A 20,822-nucleotide genomic window follows, 5' to 3' on the forward strand; every position below is an offset into this window, starting at 1 on the left:
TGTTAAACTGAAAGATCTAAGAAGACATAGGAAGATACAGTGCCTATACCTTTGGATAGATAACTTTCTACAAAAATATCTTGCATCTTCCTATTGTTGTTTTTTCTTTAAAAGAGCTAACTTAGAAATAAAAACTATGAAATTAGAAAAAAGGCTATGAGATGTGTGTGGGTGAGTATGCATTTGCCAAAGATCATTCAGACTATCTTCTAACTATAGACTTCAAGCAAGACAAATATACAGCATTTTACTTCAGGGCAAGCTACAATAAGTGAAAAAAATAAGAATTTTTTAAATCAGTATTGAATATTTCCCATAGTTCTGAGCATCTAGAGTCCAAGTAATCAATCTCTTTGTTACATGTAGCCATCATGGCATTCCAGAAATTCCATAAGACACTTTTTCCGTTTAGATTTGGAAAAGAGAATGGGGGGAAAAATCCTTTGTTGTGCTCTGTATTCTATGCGCAACATAGATTTTGTGCTACATGCTAGTGTTAGATTGTGATTACCTATAACTCTATGTGAAAAGGTAGCTTAATGAGCAATAGTCTTGAAGTTAATAAGCCTGACACTGGTTGGCTCAGTTACTAATTGGGTAAGTGACCTTGTACTGTTATTTAACCTCTCTAAGATAAATTATTTATGGTGATAAATTGAAGAGGCTCAATTCCCTCCACAGGTGACAGTTATGTTGATTTCAGTCTATTTATATCCTGCTAAACTGCAAGTTGGACAACATAGAACTTTCTTTCTAGACTTCACAATTCCACAGGACCCCTTACACTTGTCTTTTCCAACCTCAAGAAATACAGAGGGCAGCCCTAGTGGCTCAGAGGCTTAGCACTATCTTCAGCCCAGGGTGTGATCCTGGAGACCCAGGATCGGGTCCTATGTCAGGCTCCCTGCGTGGAGCCTGCTTCTTCCCTCTGCCTGCTTCTCCTTCTGCCTGTATCTCTGCCTCTCTCTCTGTCTAATGAATAAATAAACAAAATCTTAAAAAAAAAAAAAGGAAATACAAAGGAATAAAAAAGGACTCTTTTCCAATTTAGCAAGAACTATCTGAACTAAATGAATGTATATAATGTTCATTATTTTAATATATAAGATACATCCAAGCAGTTCCATGAAGTTCTAAGCTCATTAAAAGGCCTTGATATGGAATGTTGAGAGGATGGTCACCTCTCTTCATTCCCATCTTCCAGTTGCCTTCAATGCCTTGAAGTTGATTTGCAGTCAAAAATTAGAATCCTGAGAGAGCTAACCTAAATGAGGAATCAGGCTAATTTCTCAGTAAGAGTGTTCTAGAATAATAAATGCATTTCTGGTCAAAGCACTGGGATTCTGGAAATAACCATTTTCATAATGAGGCACAGGAACTGTGACTGTAAAAAGTTGGTATATGATATCTGCCAAGTTCAAATGAGCTTCATTTGAAGGGCCTTCTACTAGGGCCACGTATAATGACTCAAATTAGTGAACTTAAAAATTGTTTTAAAATGCTTGATGGAGACATTTCAAATTATGATCTGAGATTTATCACTCATACTTCTGCTGAATTCAATGTGCTACCAAGATTTAATCAGATTAATCAAATACCATAAACTGAAACATACTCTTCCTTACAATCATTTTAAGAACTTTTAAACAGCTCAAACCTAAAAGATATGCTTTTAGTAATAATTTACTGGAGTTCATAAGTTTTATTTAATGTAGTTGTTTAGAGATATTTTTAACAAAGTTATTTGTAAAATTAAGACAATTTTTTTAAGAAATATTCTGGAGGGAGTTACTTAACTTACTAAAGATAATTTCAATTTATGAATCCAATGCCATTAATCATAAGCTAAAGAAAATGTAATTGTAAAACTTCATGAGAAGTAATATTTGTTACAAAGTTGTATCATTTGTTCAATTGGATATACTCCATATTACTGGGAAATTTTAAGAATTTCATTTCTTGGTCAGCAAAGCCTTTATTCCCTGGATGAATATCATACTCCCCACAGATATAATGATCGACATATTTGTCAGATTTGTCTGCTGGTTTCATGTAAGCAGTTTACAAAAGATAAAGTAAATAAAATGTAAAGATGCACTGTTTAAAACTTTCATCAAAAAGAACATTCTTTCAGTTTTAAGAAAACATGACTGAGCTTTCTGACCTATTATCAAGTTAGAGATGTTGAGCAAATACAACCTTTCATAATCCTATTTTCTTTTAATCCTATTGTTCTGAAAAACTGTCAGGTATCATCAATTTTACAACTTTGCTTCTTCTCAGCAGCTTATCTATCACCCTTTTTTTTTTAAAAAAGATTTTATGTCATTATTCTGTGTGAGACACACAGAGAAAGGCAGAGACAGGAAGAGAGAAGCAGGCTTCATGAAGGGAGCCTGGTGTGGGACTTGATCCTGGCGCTCTGGGATCACTCTCTGAGCCAAAGGCAGATGCCCAACCGCTGAGCCATCCAGGCATCCACATCTAACACTTTTGTCACACTTTTCAACTGTTTCTACCACTGAACTAGGTGAATGTATTATTAGAATGGGTAGTAGAAATTGGATTATCAGTGGAATATATCCTATTTCCCCCTATTCTGGTCTTCAAATAACTCAAGCTCTCCTCACAACCCTAACTTTTATCAGGGGTACTAGTCCAAGTGACCCTGGATGATGATGGTACTCTTAAAGTAAAATTATTAATGATTTTACAATGCCAGAAAGATTATAGGATTATCCAATACAGCCTTGAATTCACCATCCAAGCCTCACATCATCAGAGGACATTTTTATGACTTTGCTAGCCTTCAAAACACACTTCTTTTTTAAGCCTACATATCATTTGTATACATAAACAAAACAGTTCATCTCTTTACATTCTCACTATTCTGAGATGATAAAGGACTTTCTTAAGAAAATTAATTCTCAATTCTTCCCTTAAATGTTCACTCAATTCTACAACAACCATCTATAGCAAAACAAAAAAAAAATGTGGTTTAAATGTGTTAGTTTCTCCTTTTTAAGATTGTATTTATTCATTCGTTCATGAGAGACACAGAGAGAGAGGCAGAGACATAGGCAGAGGGAGAAGCAGGCTCCTTGTGGGGAGCCTGATGCAGAACTTGATCTCAGGACCCCAGGATCATGACTGGAGCCAAAGGCAGACATTCAACCACTGAGCCACCTAGATGTCCCTAAAGGTGTTAGTTTCTTATTGCTGCTATCACAAATTAACACAAACTCAGTGGCTTAAAACAACATAAATTTATTTTCTTATAGTTCTATAGGTCAGAAATCCAAAATGACTTTTACTGAGATAAAATCAAGTCATTTTCCAGGCTATGTTACTTCTAGAGGCTTTGGGGAGGGAATCATATGAGAAGTTGAATATATTCTGTCTCCAACCACAAAACTTATTACTCCAACCTCTTCTCTTCTTCAATCATCTCATCTCCTTCTAGCATGATCTTCTGTTCTCCCTTTTATAAGGTATTTTATGTTTATACTGAACCTACACAAATAATTAAAGATAATCTCTGCATTTTAAGGTCAGGTGATGCAAAACTTTAATTCTACCTGCAACCTTAACCACCCCTCCTTGCTATGTAATACAACATATTCACAGGTTCTGGGGATTGGGATGTAGACCTCTTTGTAAAGACATTATTCTATCTACCATACTAAACAACTGGGAAAAGGTAAAATTATGTATAATGCACTGCTAACTCTGGCAATGAAATATTATATTACATAAAAGTCTATCACAAATTATTTTTAAAAGTTTTAGCTACTAGATTATTGGTCAGTTGTGGTATATTCCAGAAAAATCTCATGTTCTTGATGTTAACCCATCACACAGAAATAAATGGTCTTATTAAAATTAAAAAGGAATATTCAAGGCAACTAGAGAATAGAAAAGGAACTATAGTTGCTATACCTCAAGAGGTCTGGTTTCTGAATATTATAACCCTAGCAATATGTGCACATATGCCAAATTCCTTTCCAACATACTCTGGATGCTAGTTCCCTATTTACCAAATACCTTTATTCTCATCACTACTTACCCAAAGTCCTATTTTCTTTAAAGCTTATCTTCATTAACATTTTTCCTCCTTCCCCCCCCACTCTTATTTTTCTTTCCTGAACTTGATTTCATTTCTTATGTACTCCATATGTTCTCATACTTGATTATGCTCTGCTTTACAAGATTCTCTCATTTTAGGCATGCACCCCACAACACACACACACACGCACATATACACACAAGATGCTTTGTCTGCGTGACTTACCACTTTAGTACACAATGGTAACATCTCCTGCTCAGGCTCTGTCACCAGACTGAAATGCAGTATTTTTCAACCTGTAGTCTAACTTAAACTTCATGATCGAGTAAAGCCCCTATTTGAAGGAATAGTGGGATTTCTGCCCCTCAAAGTCTGGGTAATGCACAGAAACACATTTGGGAGCATAATTGACTTTTATGTACAGAAGCCAGATGCATTTCATGCCTATGTGTGCTTAGGGAAACAAGTGCATCTCATATATCACAATAAGCATCTGTTCCACTAAATTCCACTGCCGGATACTCATCATACTTAGGCAACAAAACACTTAAGGAAATAAAAGCTCTTTCCAATAAAAAAAATAAATAAAAAATAAGAAATAAAGTACATCAGAAAGCTTTGTTTAAAAAAAAAAAGTCTTCCTCTACCAGTTAAGTCAAATAGAAACTACTAAAAACAATAAAATAATAATTGAAATATAGTTTCTGATGAGGAATCTTGGCCCCTACCCTGTAGAATTTAGAAAAAATGATATGTGAGTTTATATTTGAAAGGCTGCTTTCAACAGCAAAGAGTATGCTCTGATATATACTGAATATACTTTGATATACATACTTCTGAAATATATGAATATACTTTGGAAAATGCAGACATTTTAAAAAACTAATAGAAAACAAACTATATGAATATGAACCTGTTTAAACTTTTACAGACAATTTTATAGCTTTATTTACAGAGTTAATAAATTCATGCTACAATTTTGTTAAAATATCACAAATACCTCTATATAAATAATTTCCTCTATTTTTTTAATTTTATTAGCAATACAGATTCTAATACATTTAGTGTTCATATCAATCTCAACATTTTCTGCCAAAGTACTTTGTCCTTTTTTCTATTGGACCATTCTTATTGATTTATTGAACTATTTATATGCCAAATATGTCAAATGAATTGCAAATACTTTTTCCTGATTTGGCAGTTTCTTTTTCTACCAACTCAGGGTATCATTTGAAATACTGAAGTTTTCTACTTTAACAAAGTCCAAGCCATCAATCTCTATGAGTTTCTGTCTTTAGTTGGGCTGTACTTAAGAAAGTTAATTTAGCCCTAATATTACAAATAATATCTGCTTATAGATTTTTTCTTTATATTTTGAGGAGTTTACTGAATGCCTATTGTGAAACTAATTCTTATGAATGGCGTATTATAACTTTTAGCAACTATTTAAAAACAATACTTGATCATTATTTTATGAATAATTTATCATTTTCCCATTGATCTGAAAGATCGTCTTTATAATATAGCAGATTTTAAGTTTATTGAAATTATGTAACATTACGTAATTATTAAATAACATAAGTTCAAGTTTAATTTTATATTTACTCCTTCACCATTATCCCCTGAAGGAATGGATGGAGGAATTGCGTTCTTATGGTTTCAGTGTGCAATAACATGGTTTTAATGACATTTGAACAACACAGAAACTTTATTTTCTGGTTCTGAATTGTGTTTCAGATTGACCAATCTGTCCTGCAATTTGCCTTTGATGGTGGAGACTGAAATCTGTGATAGCTACATTTCTATTATTTAAAATTGTGTCAGGGACTAGGTAGGTGCTCCAAAAACATCTGTTTAATGATTAGACTGATAGATATCTGGTTTTCTATTGCAGTAGTGCTACCATACCCTCAACAATTACCTGGTTTTTCTCTGTCAAAAATAAAACGTTCATGACAGTTTTGCATGTGTCCATGTGCATGTACATGGACTCTTTACAGAGACACACTGCTTTCCAAATACCACCAAAGATTATAATATATTTGTTCATTCTAAAGGTCTGGTCACAAAGAAAATAACAACAGAAAGCCATAAATGTGAGCTTGGAAAGAACAGAATACGGAAGATGAAATTAACAAATAGAACTTTCTCCTTTTTCAATTTGTTGCTAATGAAGTGAGAAAAGTAATGAATGTAAAAATGAAAGTACACTGTTACATATATGTCACATGCACTCATTTTCATAATGAATACATATATACAGATAAGTATGAATCTATGGGCTAAATGGTATGCCATCTGTTTTGTATTTATAATACACATATATGTACATATATATACAACAAATATGAATGATTTGCATAAAATTTCCATTTTGTTCTTTTCCTCAGCTAAAAACTAAAAAGCATTTAAATCAAAACCAGTTAATTTAGAAATGTTTTTAAGAAGTATCTCCTATTAGTCTTCATTTTTATGGCTCCTATGTTGTCATTTTATGTCAACTTTGCCATAATTTATACATATTTGAAAGTCACCTTAAGAAATTAATCTTTAAAAAAAGAGATTAATCTTTTTGCTAAGATCTCTAAAACTCAATATATGTATGTGCACAAATACTTAACATAGGGAGGTCAATTGCAAAAATAGGTATACATATATCAAAAAAGGGTGCCTGGATAGCACAGTCGGTTGGGCAGTTGACTCTTGGCTCAGGTCATGATCTCGAGGTCATAAGATCCAGCCCTACATTGGTCTCAGCATAAAGACTACTTGAGTTTCTCTCTCCCTTTCCTCTGTCCACCCCCCAAACTGTCTCTAAAATAAATAAATAAATCTTTAAAAAAAAAAGACAATTTCACTCAGAATTTTAACTATATATTTTGTTCTGTTAATAAAATCAACATATTATATAGCTGGGTAATAAACATGTTTGTTTTCATTGGCTTGCTTCCTTCTGAACTGCCATATTCATATAATACCTTGACAATTTGATACTTCATCACAGTAAGCATAGTGATCAAAAAAAAATTAAATCAGTGAGTTGAAAGACAATATATTTTTTGATGAACTGAATAAGTTAAAGTTGTCAGTCAGTGGTACAGCAAGGCGAAAAAGTATGAAAATCAAAGTTCTCAAGGCCAGTGAGTAACAATAAGGATGCTATATACTGTGCATCCAGTCACCATCACCATAAATCTGTGATACCCATATTGCCAAATATTTCACATACAGCCTTAATGGTGATTAATATATGTGCCAAAGTAACTGAAACTGAAATGAGATTTTGCAGAAAAAGTGATATTTAAAAGCATTTTGAAAATTTCTCATTTTTACATCTGGAAAAAACACACGTCAATGTTATCTATACAAATCTTGATTTTATTTACCTAGTATTTAGCAAATAGAGTTTTAGTGAAAATGTTCAGATTTGTAGAATTCAGTGCATGAAACTGCTAAGTGATTATAAAAGAAATCTACAACAAATCCTGATTCTATAAATTTGCCAGTTGTGGCAGCAAAATGTAACTTACAGTGAATGTCATTATCTTCCCCATAATCCTTAGTAGCATGTGCCATTCTTCTCTTTAGATAATTGATGTATGTGATCCAGAGGTTTGCGCACATGCTATCTCAGCACACACCCTCTAGCCTTGCCTCCCAATCAAACTGCATCTTAAAAGCCTTTCGATGTAGGAGTTCTAGAGCCATCACTAAAAATACATACTTGTTACAGGTATTGAAATGCCTCCCTTCAAAAATTCAGAACACACTATACTGAAAAAAATGGATCTAATTTTTTAAAATTGCTTTACAACACTGTGAACTCTATGAAATAAATCATGCTGGGATTAGACAACTTTCTTCATTTTAGCCTTTCTCATCTGTTTTCTCATTACTTTTTTTTTCCATGTAGTCACAGTTAACAATAGGTTCATTGTTAAATTTCACTAATTGATTACTCCACAAAGTAAATTATTTCAACCACATTTCTGATGCTTCCTCTACTGCTCTGGTCCTATATAATCCTGTATTTTTTAATGAGTCAGCTTTTGATTTAAAAAAAACTCTCACATTTATTCTTGAAAAAGCCATTACTCCTTATAATGTTTATAATGGCAAACATCCGCTAGGTCTTGTGATCTACCTAGAGAAAATATTAATCATATTACTTCAGTATCAGTCAATAATAAGAACTATGTCATTTACTATCCTCAAATTCAGTTCTATGGATAATAAGTTTCAACCCAGAGACAGTTGGTTGCATGAGCAACAAGAGGAAGACAACCAGCAGTCTTATACCCACACTGGGACATGTCCACACATACTTGCTTCCACAGCCAAAGTAATACCATATGTCCTCAGTGATGTGAGTGGGCAAAAGTAACAGTTGGCCTGCTAAAGAGAGCCATATGTACAGGCAGCCTATCACACCATTCTTTTTACTTATGGCTGCTGAAAGCTGAGTTGAAGTTCTTGCTCTCATGAATAGCATGGCTGGAGATGCCCCCTCCATAGTAGAAAAACACCATTTATTGTGCAACTACTATATATCTGGACATGAAAGCAAAAATATGCTTGTACATTACTCTTCTTCTTATAAAGAAATACTTACACATCAATAAAGTTCCTTCTCTCAATCTCATCTTCCCTCACTAAAATATTTTGTATTTATGTGCAAAGGGACAAATACACAGTATTTTATCAAAAATGAAAATTCATAATCATCCTTGTCCAATTGCATGTTATACAACTTTTATTTGTAGCTGGATAGTCAGAAAATTATTTTGTTTGACATGAAAAATGTTAAAGAAAATTAGAAATATTTAAAAACTTAAGAGTATTTAAATCAGTTATGGAAAGCAAAAAGATAGCAATAAGCAAAACTGCATTCCACACACATTACAAGGTAAAAGAAAAAGTGGATTTTGAATGATTATAACAGCTTTGTACCTTAGCAAGGGCTTCTCTGGAATCTCCACAATTGCAAAGACAATTCAGCTATTGTACCAATAATAAAATTTATAGTTTTAAGGTCATTCTTAATACTGTGATCAGATAAGATAATTTACTTTTCTCCTAATGGCTTCTTTTTGACAAATGAGAGAGCTTTTAGGAAGGACAATGCTCCCTGCACAACAACCAGTAAAGCATGTCACATTCATTTACAATATAATTTTAAGAAAAATGAAGGACAAACTTGTGAGACAGTAAGAATTCATTTGCATTAAATTAATTTGAGCAGGGCATTTCTTGTTCCCTTTGGCAACAATATAGGGAAGGAAATTAATCCATCTTATTCAAAAGTTCTCTTTTGGATTTCAGAAAGATTTGAAAAGCTGACATGACCATCATTAAACTTCTCCTGGAAGTCTACAAATCGTGTATATAACTCATGAAAAAATATTCACAATGAATATTTGTGAAAAGCACCAGTTATTATGGAACTACTAAATGGCATCCACTTGAATATGCCCTGAAAAGTTTTAAAAGGGCTCCAAGCTTTCTGTGGTTTCTTCCATTGATTTGGCTTTATAAATAAGAGCTAACTTCATAAATAAGAACTATCATATATACTTCTCTATGTAACTTAAAGTTAAGTCATCAGATGTTGGATTTGACAGATAATAGGTTTAATTAATATTTTTGACCCTAGAAATACAAATGATTTCACTTACACTTTACTAAAATTAGAGCTAATGAATTCAAGGGATCAGTATCTTTTGTTGGAAAATTACCCATCAATATCTTCTAATAGTTCTAAAAATCCCCAAATTTATATTTTCTCCCACAAGGAAGCAAGCACATTAATTTCAGGGTCCCAAAGCACACAAATATTACTACCATTTATGTTAAGCTGAATAATGCTCCTGAAGACATTCTCCCCCTAATCCCCACATCCTGTGGATGTATTACCTTACCCAGTTAAAGGGACTTTGAAGATGTTATTGAATTAAGAATATTGAGATAGAGGCCCTGGATGATCCAGTGAGCCTAGTGTAATCACAAAAGTCCTTGAAAGAAGGATGGAAGGGTTAGAGGAAGTTAAAGGAAAGGGCAATGTAGAGACAGAGAGGATAGGAGCAATGCACCTTGAAAATGGAGGAACAGAAGGTGGGAGCACCTGGGTAGCTCAGTCAGTTAAGTATCTGCCTTTGGCTCAGGTCAAGATCCTGGGGGTCCTGGGATCCAGTCCCACATTGGGCTTCCTGCTCAGTGGGGAGCCCTCTTCTCCCTCTCCCTCTGCCTGCTGCTCACCCTGCTTGTGTTCTCTCTTTCTCTGTCAAATAAATAAATAAAATATTTTTAAAAAAGAAAAGAAGGGGATCCCTGGGTGGCGCAGCGGTTTGGCACCTGCCTTTGGCCCAGGGCGCGATCCTGGAGACCCGGGATCGAATCCCACGTCTGGCTCCCGGTGCATGGAGCCTGCTTCTCCCTCTGCCTGTGTCTCTGCATCTCTCTCTCTCTCTCTGTGTGACTATCATAAATAAATAAAAAAATTTAAAAAAAAAGAAAAGAAAAAAGAAATGGAGGAAGGGGCATTAAGCCAATGAATTCAGATGGCCACTAAAGGCAAAAAAAGGCAAGAAAATAGATTCTCCCCTCAGAGCGTCCAGAAGGAATCAGCCTTGCAGACATCTTGAGTTTAGCCCAGTGAAACTGGTTTTAGAATTCCAAACTCCAATACTGTAAGACAATAAATTGCTGTTGTTTAAGCCATTAAGTTTGCAGTAATTTATTAGAGCAGCCATAGGAAACTAAGATACCATTATAATAAGCCAAAGAAAGAAAATGAAATAGCGATGAACTTGAAAGTCCTAGGGGGAAAAAATGGGGTGTTAAAAAGAGGATTTATCTTGATAACTATATATGCTACTTGTTTACCCCTAAGCTATGTTATTAATATGATCCTAAACATCCAATCAATATGAACACCAGTATGTCTACTTTAGAGATGAAAATTTTCTCTTTACTCTTCAAGATAGTCTTGAACAACCCTATATGTGATAGAACAAACATCTTCATGTAGGAATCTTCCTGTTTAGCGGAGAAGTTATATCTGAAATTAAATCCTATTAAGTCAATCTTGGGACAATATGTAGAATATTCAAATATTACCTATCAAGAACACCACTAGGACTGTTTGTGATGCTACCTTCACCAACAGTATCAAAGTTTATTTGAAAGATTTTCAAAGCAATACTAAAAAATCATGTCCATTTTTTCCTCTTGTTAAAGATAAATCATTGCCCAACTGTACATTATATTTATGTTAATTGGATTAAGTCCAGTCATAAATTATGTACCACAAACAGGAAAGTCTTACTTATTGCTAACAAAATGACAGTACTAAACTGTCAACGATAGGAGGAAGTCATGTTTAGTGGAATAAATATGTCCCTTTTCTTTTTTTTATAATAAATTTATTTTTTATTGGTATTCAATTTACCAACATACAGAATAACACCCAGTGCTCATCCCGTCAAGTGCCCCCCTCAGTGCCCGTCACCCATTCACCCCATATGTCCCTTTTCTTATCAAAACTTGTTCTGAGATCTAGCTTGCTTCCTCTCACAAGCTTAAGTACAATAAAACTTGTGAGAACTCTCCTACTTTTCTAGAGTTTAATCAGAAGAAAAGTAGGAGACGTGAATGTTTCGTGCAAGATTGACATTGACTCTGAGGAGGGGAATCAAAAATTTGGAAATAAAATGTGGAGTATCTCCATAGTAGTATATAAGAAGACAAGAAAAAAATACATATTGTCTCTCATGTGCCAATAAGTCCTTTATATAAATGATTTTATCGAATTTTTAACGTGCTAGAAATTCTTCAAAACAGGCAATTTTTTCACAATTTATAAAGAAAAGATCACAAAAAGGATCTTGATCAATGCCACACAGCTAATAAAAGGTAGAAGTAGGGTGAATATAACAAGCAAGAATAAAATAGCAGTCTCGCCCACTTGGACTTGAGACTACGCAAAGAGGCAAAACATAAACAAAGAACCTATAAATTAGATACTAGTAATCTCCCCATTTCATAAAAGAAGCATCTGAGGTTAAGAGAGCCTACACCATTTGTTTCAAGTTCATACATTATATATATTATAATCATTATAAGCCAAAAGACAATTTCAAACCCAGATTTGCAAGACACTTTATTACTTCAAGATGCATGTGCATTATTTCCGGGATAAACTGTGATAATTTTTGTTACTTCTTAGTGAGTGTCCAATAATAAGAGTGCTACAATTTAACCTTATTTTTATTTACTTTGAGAATTACTGAACGCCTTCACTTGTCTTTTGCAATTTCACTACTCATTCACATTACAGTTACCCATGAAAAATGAAGTTCAACATCTGCATCCTTTTTAGTTGCAAATTCTGGAGCTCAAGTAATACACAGTAGATCACACTAAACTGCTAGTGTTGTTTGGAATGAAAAAAGGGGAATTTTTAACTCAGGAAAAATAATTGGATTGTTCATTCTTTTATCTCCATTATAGTTCACTAAATGTGTATTTGTATTAAAAAGTGTAATTTTCAATAACTCTTCCTATGCTTAAATAATGCATTTAAAGAACTGATTCAACAAATCAGAAAAATTCATGAATTATGCAAGGCAAAATTTTTGTTTGGTGACTTCTGCTTTTTTTTTCCTTATCATGTAGCCCATTTTAAGAATCACAAATTTGTCTTAAAGTCAACCTTCTAGCTTTCTCCCAGTTCCTCTACTTTCTCTTAGTTTCTCTTATGTGGTGAATAAAATGTGTTTATCCAAAGCTATCTTAAAACAATCCAGTGAAAACTGTAGTTGTCAATCATATCCACTGTTCATACATCTCCATATTTTTCTGCAGTAAATCTCTTCTATTACTCCCTATGCTATCAAGTGTCACTACAAAAGGAGATAAGGAATGAATCTCATAATGTAAGACTTAAAATGTTCATTCCTCTCGTTAGTATCTCATACTCACTCTGAACTATTCATGTAGCAACTAAGCAGCTACTCAATAAGCAACTAAGTGAACATGGCACTTTTAGAAAAGCAAAGTCCAAAATTCAATTCATTCCTCTGCAAATTTTTATCCAAGAAAGCATGGCCCAATGGGCATCCTCTATGTGAAAAAAGGAACTCACTTTCATCAATGAATGTTCATGATACTCCTGTAGTAAGAATTGTTACTGTTCCACCTATATGGGCTAAGCACTCACTATTCTCATTCACACAGGTCAGACAACATCCAGGCCTAAGCAGTGACTCTGCCACTGGCAGGGGCGGGGGTTAATCACCAGGGCTGTCTTCAGCCTGTCCAGGGTTGTCTGGAAATTCTAGGGCAGTAATGTCCCCAGTTCCTGAAGCAGCCCTTAATCAATGATGCAAATCACTCTTGTCCAGAATGTTTGTAGATAAAGATGTATAATGGTCCTCATTCTCTCATGAGGAAGAAAATGATATATCCTTTCTTATCTTCCTCTCTCCCTCCTTCCACACTCAGCTAACCATCTATCTGGAAGAATTGCACAGGAAGAAAAATAAGGCTTTGGTCAGCACTCTCAAGAGGACACCTTCTCTGAGACGTTAAACAATGATGAGCTTCACACATACTCTGCTTGAGTTACTTTATAGGATCTGAAAGATTTTGAGAAAAATCATTACAAGTCATCCTTTTAATACCAGGCCCCAAAGGGAATTGTTTAGATGGTTAAGAGCTGTAGAATTTATTATCTTGATTCATTCAAGAATACTTGAGCCATGAGTGTATATGGAATCCTGCAATCAGATGCAAAGTTAGTATACTAACTAACATATACTTAGTTCCCATATGTAAATATATATATCAGGTCTATCACAGGAAAAAAAAAAAGAAAAACAGGTTCAAAGTGTATGAGACTCCAAGAAGTATTTACTGCTCTTGCTCACCTTCTTCCCATACTCCTAAAGGCTCTACTGAGCACTGATACACACACATATGCATCTTCCTGCAAACAATCACAAATTGTCCTTGTAACTCAAATGGCTTTTTAAAAACTTAAGTAGAACAGATTATTACCACTTAAGAATTAAAGTGAATAACAAAGCTGAAACAAATTTAAAAGTTCTTTTTCCTTTCTGTCTCTCTCTCTCAAGACTTAAAATGAGGGTCACTTTGAATCAGTCCGTATCAGACAAAGCACCCATGGCATATATAAAGTTTAAATAATTTTTTATGAATGTGGTCATGTATCAAAAAATAAAATTGTTCAGTTTCTAACTTCCTCTTCTCATGAATCCTGTTTAGGCATACACTACCTGCCAATGTTCAAGGAATCTTAAAGACTATTCACTGTAAAGTCTGGCAGTTTACTCTGAAAGCAAATTGTAACTGTGTTTCAAGTTCACACTAAGCAATTTTAAAATGCATCTGAATGTCCACTGTCTTCTATCTTGATTATTAGATGTAAATTATTCCAAGAATACTCTTAGTAAATATTGACTCTGCCTTTCAAATCCACTCTTATAAAGGAGGACACAAGGTCAACTGTTAGGTGTTTAGGAGTTATTTGAAAGTGAGGAGCATATAACTCTGCACAATCACATTTTCTTTTATGTACATGAATGAAACCAGTTTTAACAAGTAACCAGGAAAAAATAATCAATATCTTAGATATTTTTACATAGGCATATTCATGTATCACTACTGTAATAGTTTCAAATAAAAGCAACTGTGCACTTTTTGGGAAAAGAATTGAAGTTAAATAGCCTCAGCTTAAATTTCTAGTTTATTACATAATAATTTTAGAGAAATAAGTTTAATCCCTCCATATGATAGTCTTTTCACATTAAAAGTGGAAGTAATATTACTAATATTACTAAAGTGGAAGTAATCTTTCTAAACTTCTGTAAGAAATTAGAAATGGAAGAGCTGAGAAAGAACAGGCTCATTTTGTAGACAGGAAGGATTTGTTGAATCCAAACTGAAGTTAAAAGGAAAAGAAAAGTAAAATATTCCACCTTAATTGCTAAAACTGTAGATGCATATATCTCAATTTGAAAAGCCTAAGTAAGATATCTTAAGCATAAAATGACACTGGACCCTTATAGAGAATTTAGTTAATATTTGAAAGATATATAAATTTCATTCCTCAATTTCAGTTCTGATATTTATTTTTAAACTCATAATTTTATACTTGACTATTATTAAAATTCATGGTAGCCCATATAGTCATATGCCCACCAGTTCTACTGAAAAGTATCCAGCAAGGCCCATGAAGTAAATATTTAATCCAAACACAAAAATAGCTAACCCAACCACCTAAAAGCAAAACATTAAAATAAAAAATTCTTATGGCCATGATGATTAAAAGTTAGTGCTACTAGCAAGAAAGCAATCTCTAAACTAAATAAACTTGTAATACACCTTAGGAATTTTCCTTACTCCCACAAACACACGTTAGACACACATACACACACACAAAGAAAATGTGAAAATATTAAATTAAGGAAGTTCTGTGGGAAATGTCCATAATTTCATTCCCAGAATTTCTTCAATCGCTTTCCCTAAAGTCCTTTCAGGAAAATAAAGTTGTTCTTCTCTTATTGTGAACTCATCACTTTTCCCATAGCATTTGCAAAATGAGAAATATATTTCCTGTCAGATACTTAAAAGTTGTGCTGTTAAAAAATTATTGGTAATAATTTTGGAACAAAGGTTTTTAAACTAAATTGTCATCACATTTCAGAGCCTGTCTAGAGAGCCTGAAGTTCTCTGTCTTTTAATAAGCTTGTGACGAGTACTGAGCAAAAGAACCTCCCATTCCTCAGAGAGCTACCCTCTGGTAAATCAGGTGAAAGAAACACCGCTCCCCATTTAGAGAGCAAGGTTGACCTGTCCCAGCAGATATTAGGACCCCCTACTTCCACACCTTTCCGATCCTTGGACTGGAGTTGTAAAATTGGGCAGAAGCCAAGGGGAAGGAGGAACAGAAGGACAAAGTGGGTAGCCAGAAAAACAAATGACCCTCTCAAAAGCTTGCATATAAACACATATAACGCATGCAATTGGGGACATTTCCTAAAATCCAGTCACTTCAGCTGAATTCCATCCGAATCCCCTCATCCTTGCAGTGAAGATCGCAACTGCCCACCGCCCATCCGCCCACCCTCAGCATTCGCAGCCTCGCCAAAACCAGTCAGTCATGACTTTGGGTAATTTGTAAAGCCAGCAGTGTTTGGGGAGCTGAACAAGCTCGCCAATTCCAGCGTCTAGTTCGAGACCCTCTCAGTACAGCTCACTGCCTAACTCACCTGGAGTCAGGTCTAGACGGCAGCCTCCGCCCAGAGGGACCGGGAAGCAGCCCTGAGAAGCTCAGCAGAGTCCGCCTGAATAATGGAAGCAGTGCAGCTGAGCAGCTCCCCCCGGACCTGCTGCTCTAGCAGCTCCCAGATTTCTTCCACTCCCCACCGGAGCTGTCCTTCCTTTCTCCTCCTCCTCCCCGCCTGCCGCTACTGCACTCCCTCCTCCTGGCGGTGGCGCAGAGAGGAGTCCTCCCAGCCTCCCTCCTCCAAGCGCACGAGCTGTCCGTGGTGCTGATGAAGAGGCTCCGGGCCCCTCCCGGGCAGGCGGGGCGCGCAAGTCCCCTCCTGAGACGCTGGAGTCCCAAGAGCAGGGCTGCAGATTTGCCTCGCGAAGCCAGCGGAGAAATGGGCTGGAAGAGGCGACCAGCTGTGCCCTGCTAGCATCTAACACCCCCTTGTCAGTGTAATCAATACCCTCAGACTTACTCCTAAATGTCTCCAGTAATTCACAGGTGCCAAAAAGTAAAAGAAAAAAAGAAAGAAAAGAAAGAAAGAAAGAAAGAAAGAAAGAAAGAAAGAAAGAAAGAAGAAAGAAGAAGAAAGAAAGAAAGAAAGAAAGAAGAAAGAAAGAAAGAAAGAAAGAAAGAAAGAAAGAAAGAAGAAAGAAAGAAAGAAAGGAAAGAAAAAAGGATTTGAGAACCTATTTGTATTAACATTATTCTCTATACAGAGACAATAACTTGGCTAGATTCTAAGACTAAGAAGTGTAAAAAGTGGTATAAGATTCAGTGTGGTTATTCTGACATATTTGGGGTGTACTTAGGGCTCTTTAATCGGAACTAGTAATCTCCTAGTCATGACAACACAGATCCCTAAGGGAAGTCAAGGGTTACATATTAAATGCCAGGCTCTTTGTTTAATAGCCTCCTTTTCCCCCATGATTAATCTTTACCACAATTCTATAAAGCAGTATTAGCAACTCTATTTTATAGTTTAAGAAGTAGAGACGGAGTAACTTGCTCAAGGTCACAGAGATACTATGTTTCTGAACCTAAATAACAACTGAAATCTGTATATCCCACAATCTATACCTTGTGTACAATGTCTCACCACATCTTTAATACTGTGCAAGGGAACCAATAAAGATAAAAGAACTATCAACAAATATACATCAGGAGCCTAATGAATATCTTCAATCACAGTGTAAGACTTATCAATAGTCAAACAATCCAAGAAACGACAGTTCAAATGCATGTTCACCGTGTGATTACTTATAAAATAACAATACTCAGAATTAGAAAAGGTAAATACTGTTTAAAATCTTCAGAATCAATTGTCATCCACATGTGAGTTGAATTTTCCACCCTGAAAAAGAGAGGTCAAATATTGGCTCTCCCAAGAAGCTTATAATGGAAGGGAAAAAGTCCTAGTAAACCAACAACACACTTGTTTCCCATTTAGAATGCACACTACACAAATCCTTAATATTCTTTTTAATTTTCAGTAGGCATTTATTTCAAAAACTTTATATGATAAAAATCTAACTTCCAGCATATTAGATAGCATTGACAGTTAAATTTACTTGAACCTATATAAATATAGTGTTAATAAAGTAAGTAATTCAATTGATTTCTTTACTAATATGTCATGATGTACTTCTTCCTCAGGCAAATGATAAGAATTCCTCCTATGGTATGAAATACTACAAGTTCTATATTTATCTTGGTAGAGATAGAAGTATTAAGAAGTACAGTCAGATTTCTTATAACCTAATCTAGCCTGATTATTCATCCTATGCTTCATTCCAGAAATTATTCAATGAGGGCTTTATTTCTCCTATTTTCAAGGAAATGTAGGGGTAAAAGAGAAATCATTGGTTCATGGGAGGTGAGAAATCTTAAAGCAACTATATATCAACACTAACCACTAATTAACTAAGAATTAATCTTGCTCATAAATAATCACAAGAGACTATAATCAAAGTATGACTAACTGCATTCTATGTTTTTAATCATTATTCCTTCTAATTGAACATACACTTCAATGTACACTTGAATATATACTTATATTTTTAATCCTATCTGAATATTTACTCATATTGGCATAATATCATATCTACCCTTAAATACTCAGTGTACATGTACCCAGAAAATCTTTCTGAATTGTCTGACAAGTATAATTCTTCATTCAGATGTTAACAACATGTTATTTGTTCTTTCTTTGCAATGCTTATCCTCAATTTTTTATAGTTCTGTCCAACTATAAACTTTTTTATCAATCTCATTACATAACTTTTTTTAAAAAATGTGTTGAACAGATTTATACTAAATTTTCATATACTTACAAAGGCCTAATTATTTCTCCTTAAAATTTTATGTGTATATGTTTCATATGTTCCACCAGACAATAAGCTTCTAAAGGAGAAAGATTTTGTCTGAATATTATTTTTTCATACATTGTCAATCTTAAGCTCTGCACCAGAGATGGGCCTAAAGAATTTGTTTAAACTTGATTTACTCTTTCCTTCATTTCTTCAAAAAAAAAAACATGTGTGCCTGTGCTAACTCTTTTTAAACCCTCTGCAAGATATGGAGTACACAAAGATGTTCAAACTTGATATGGCCCTTGACTGTATGGAGTTTACAGTGTAATAATGGAATAACAATCATACATTCTTGCTGAATAAATGAAAAGTCTATCTGAACTTATTGGCTAAGACCATAACATGAAAGCAAAACAGCTGCCTGACTGAAAACACTAAAAGGAACTCTCAAGAGGGTCTCTGTTGAAATAGTACATCTCATTATGGAAATAATGAGAACAATTAGTAACTGTGTATATGACAGCACACATACATCTTTGTGGTTTCTGACCTTTTAGCTTCCTCAAAGGCAAGACCACAAACCTTTCAACATCGTGAACAGTATTAATCTGAGCAGAGAATATGACACTTTCACATACTTCATTCTATTTTTCCCTAAAGTGATTCTTATTTTTGGCTGAGTCTAATGCATTTTCTGGTGAAAATGTTTGTACCAAACAACTATCTGGTGAAGTTTTCTTACCATGAGCCATCCTCATACTCTAGTTCATTTCTGGAATGCCTGTTTGACTTTAGTTTATGATAAAATCCCTTAGGTACTTTTACTGGTGACAGCACATAGTAAGACGTGTCCATATTTGATTGGATTTCAGCTTGCAAGTATTCACTTTTATATCAGAAAAAAAGAAGAGGAAACAAGGGAGAATATGCTTGGAAGAATATCCAAGGGGCTGTCATAGAATCTCAGATCAGGATCTCTGAAATATTAGAGACAGGACTGACAGTCAAGGCCCTAGAATGACTAAAGCAGCTCATATCTGGTCATTTTTTATGACCAAAATTGTCTAAAATGTTTTTAATTTTTTTCTATTTTATCAATTTTTATCAATTTTATTTGTGTACAAGTGTTCGTGAAGTGGTGTTAGAAAAGGAAATAGAGGGGATCCCTGGGTGACTCAGTGGTTTAGTGCCTGCCTTTGGCCCAGGGCGTGATCCTGGAGTCCTGGGATCAAGTCCCAGCATAAGGCTCCCTGCATGGAGCCTGCTTTTCCCTCTGCCTGTGTCTCTGCCTCTGTCTCTCTCTCTCTCTGTGCCTCTCATGAATAAATAAATAAAATCTTAAAAAAAAAAAGGAAAGGGAATAGAAATAAGTAAGCAGGGCATCTGAGTGGCTCAGTCAGTTAAGCATCTGACTCTTGACTTCAGCTCAGATCATGATGTAACAGTTGTGGGATCCAGCCCTGTGTGGAGCTCTGCTCCAGGTGTGGAGCCTACTTAAGATTCTCTCTCCCTCTCCCTCTGCCCTTTCTCTCTCTCTGTCTTCTCTTTCCTCTCTCATATAAAAAATAAATAATAATTAATTAATTAAAAGCAGTGGGAGCAAAAATATTCCACAAAAATCAAAAAGTTTCTAAAAGAGGAAAAAACAACCTGCTTTTCTGAGTGGATCTGAAAAAGGTCATAATTCATAACTCAAACATTGTCCATAAACTTAAATCATAACATCAAAATAATAGAAAACTTAGCAAAGGTCCTCTACAGGATCAAATCTTTAACTCTGGCTGCCTCACTCCAAAGCCCATACCTTTTTTTTTTTTTCCTGAATAAAAGAGGCATTCATTTACATCTCAAAAAATAAAATATATTGTGTTGATCAGCATGTGGGAGAAAGAGGAGCATGTCTCAGTGCTATAAAAGTGAGTTATTACTAGAACATACTACAACCTAACATCTTCTCCCACAGGCAAGATTTTCACCCCTGGAGTCATGCCTTTGAATGTGTCAGAGATTTGCTACTAAAAATAAATATATTTGGCAGAGAATAAATAAATCTTTAGACTATTATATCTTTTATAAAGTTTAGCATCCATTTATATATTTGTCCATTTGCTTCATATAACAAACATATCTGAAGATCTGCTGTGCTCATGAA

General features: G+C 34.7%; 1 protein-coding gene across 1 annotated transcript in view; it reads right to left on the bottom strand.

The window, feature by feature from the left end:
- The window catches only part of ROBO2 (roundabout guidance receptor 2), a 1,648,622-nt gene extending 1,632,058 nt beyond the window's left edge, over positions 1-16,564 (bottom strand). Inside the window, exon 1 of the mRNA XM_049104693.1 lies at positions 16,357-16,564. The gene's annotated coding sequence lies outside the window, so the exon portion shown is untranslated. The remainder of the gene's footprint in view (positions 1-16,356) is intronic.
- Positions 16,565-20,822: the final 4,258 nt, after the last annotated feature.

The sequence above is a fragment of the Canis lupus genome, chromosome 31 (assembly GCF_003254725.2).
Source record: "Canis lupus dingo isolate Sandy chromosome 31, ASM325472v2, whole genome shotgun sequence".
In the NCBI taxonomy this organism is placed as follows: domain Eukaryota; kingdom Metazoa; phylum Chordata; class Mammalia; order Carnivora; family Canidae; genus Canis; species Canis lupus.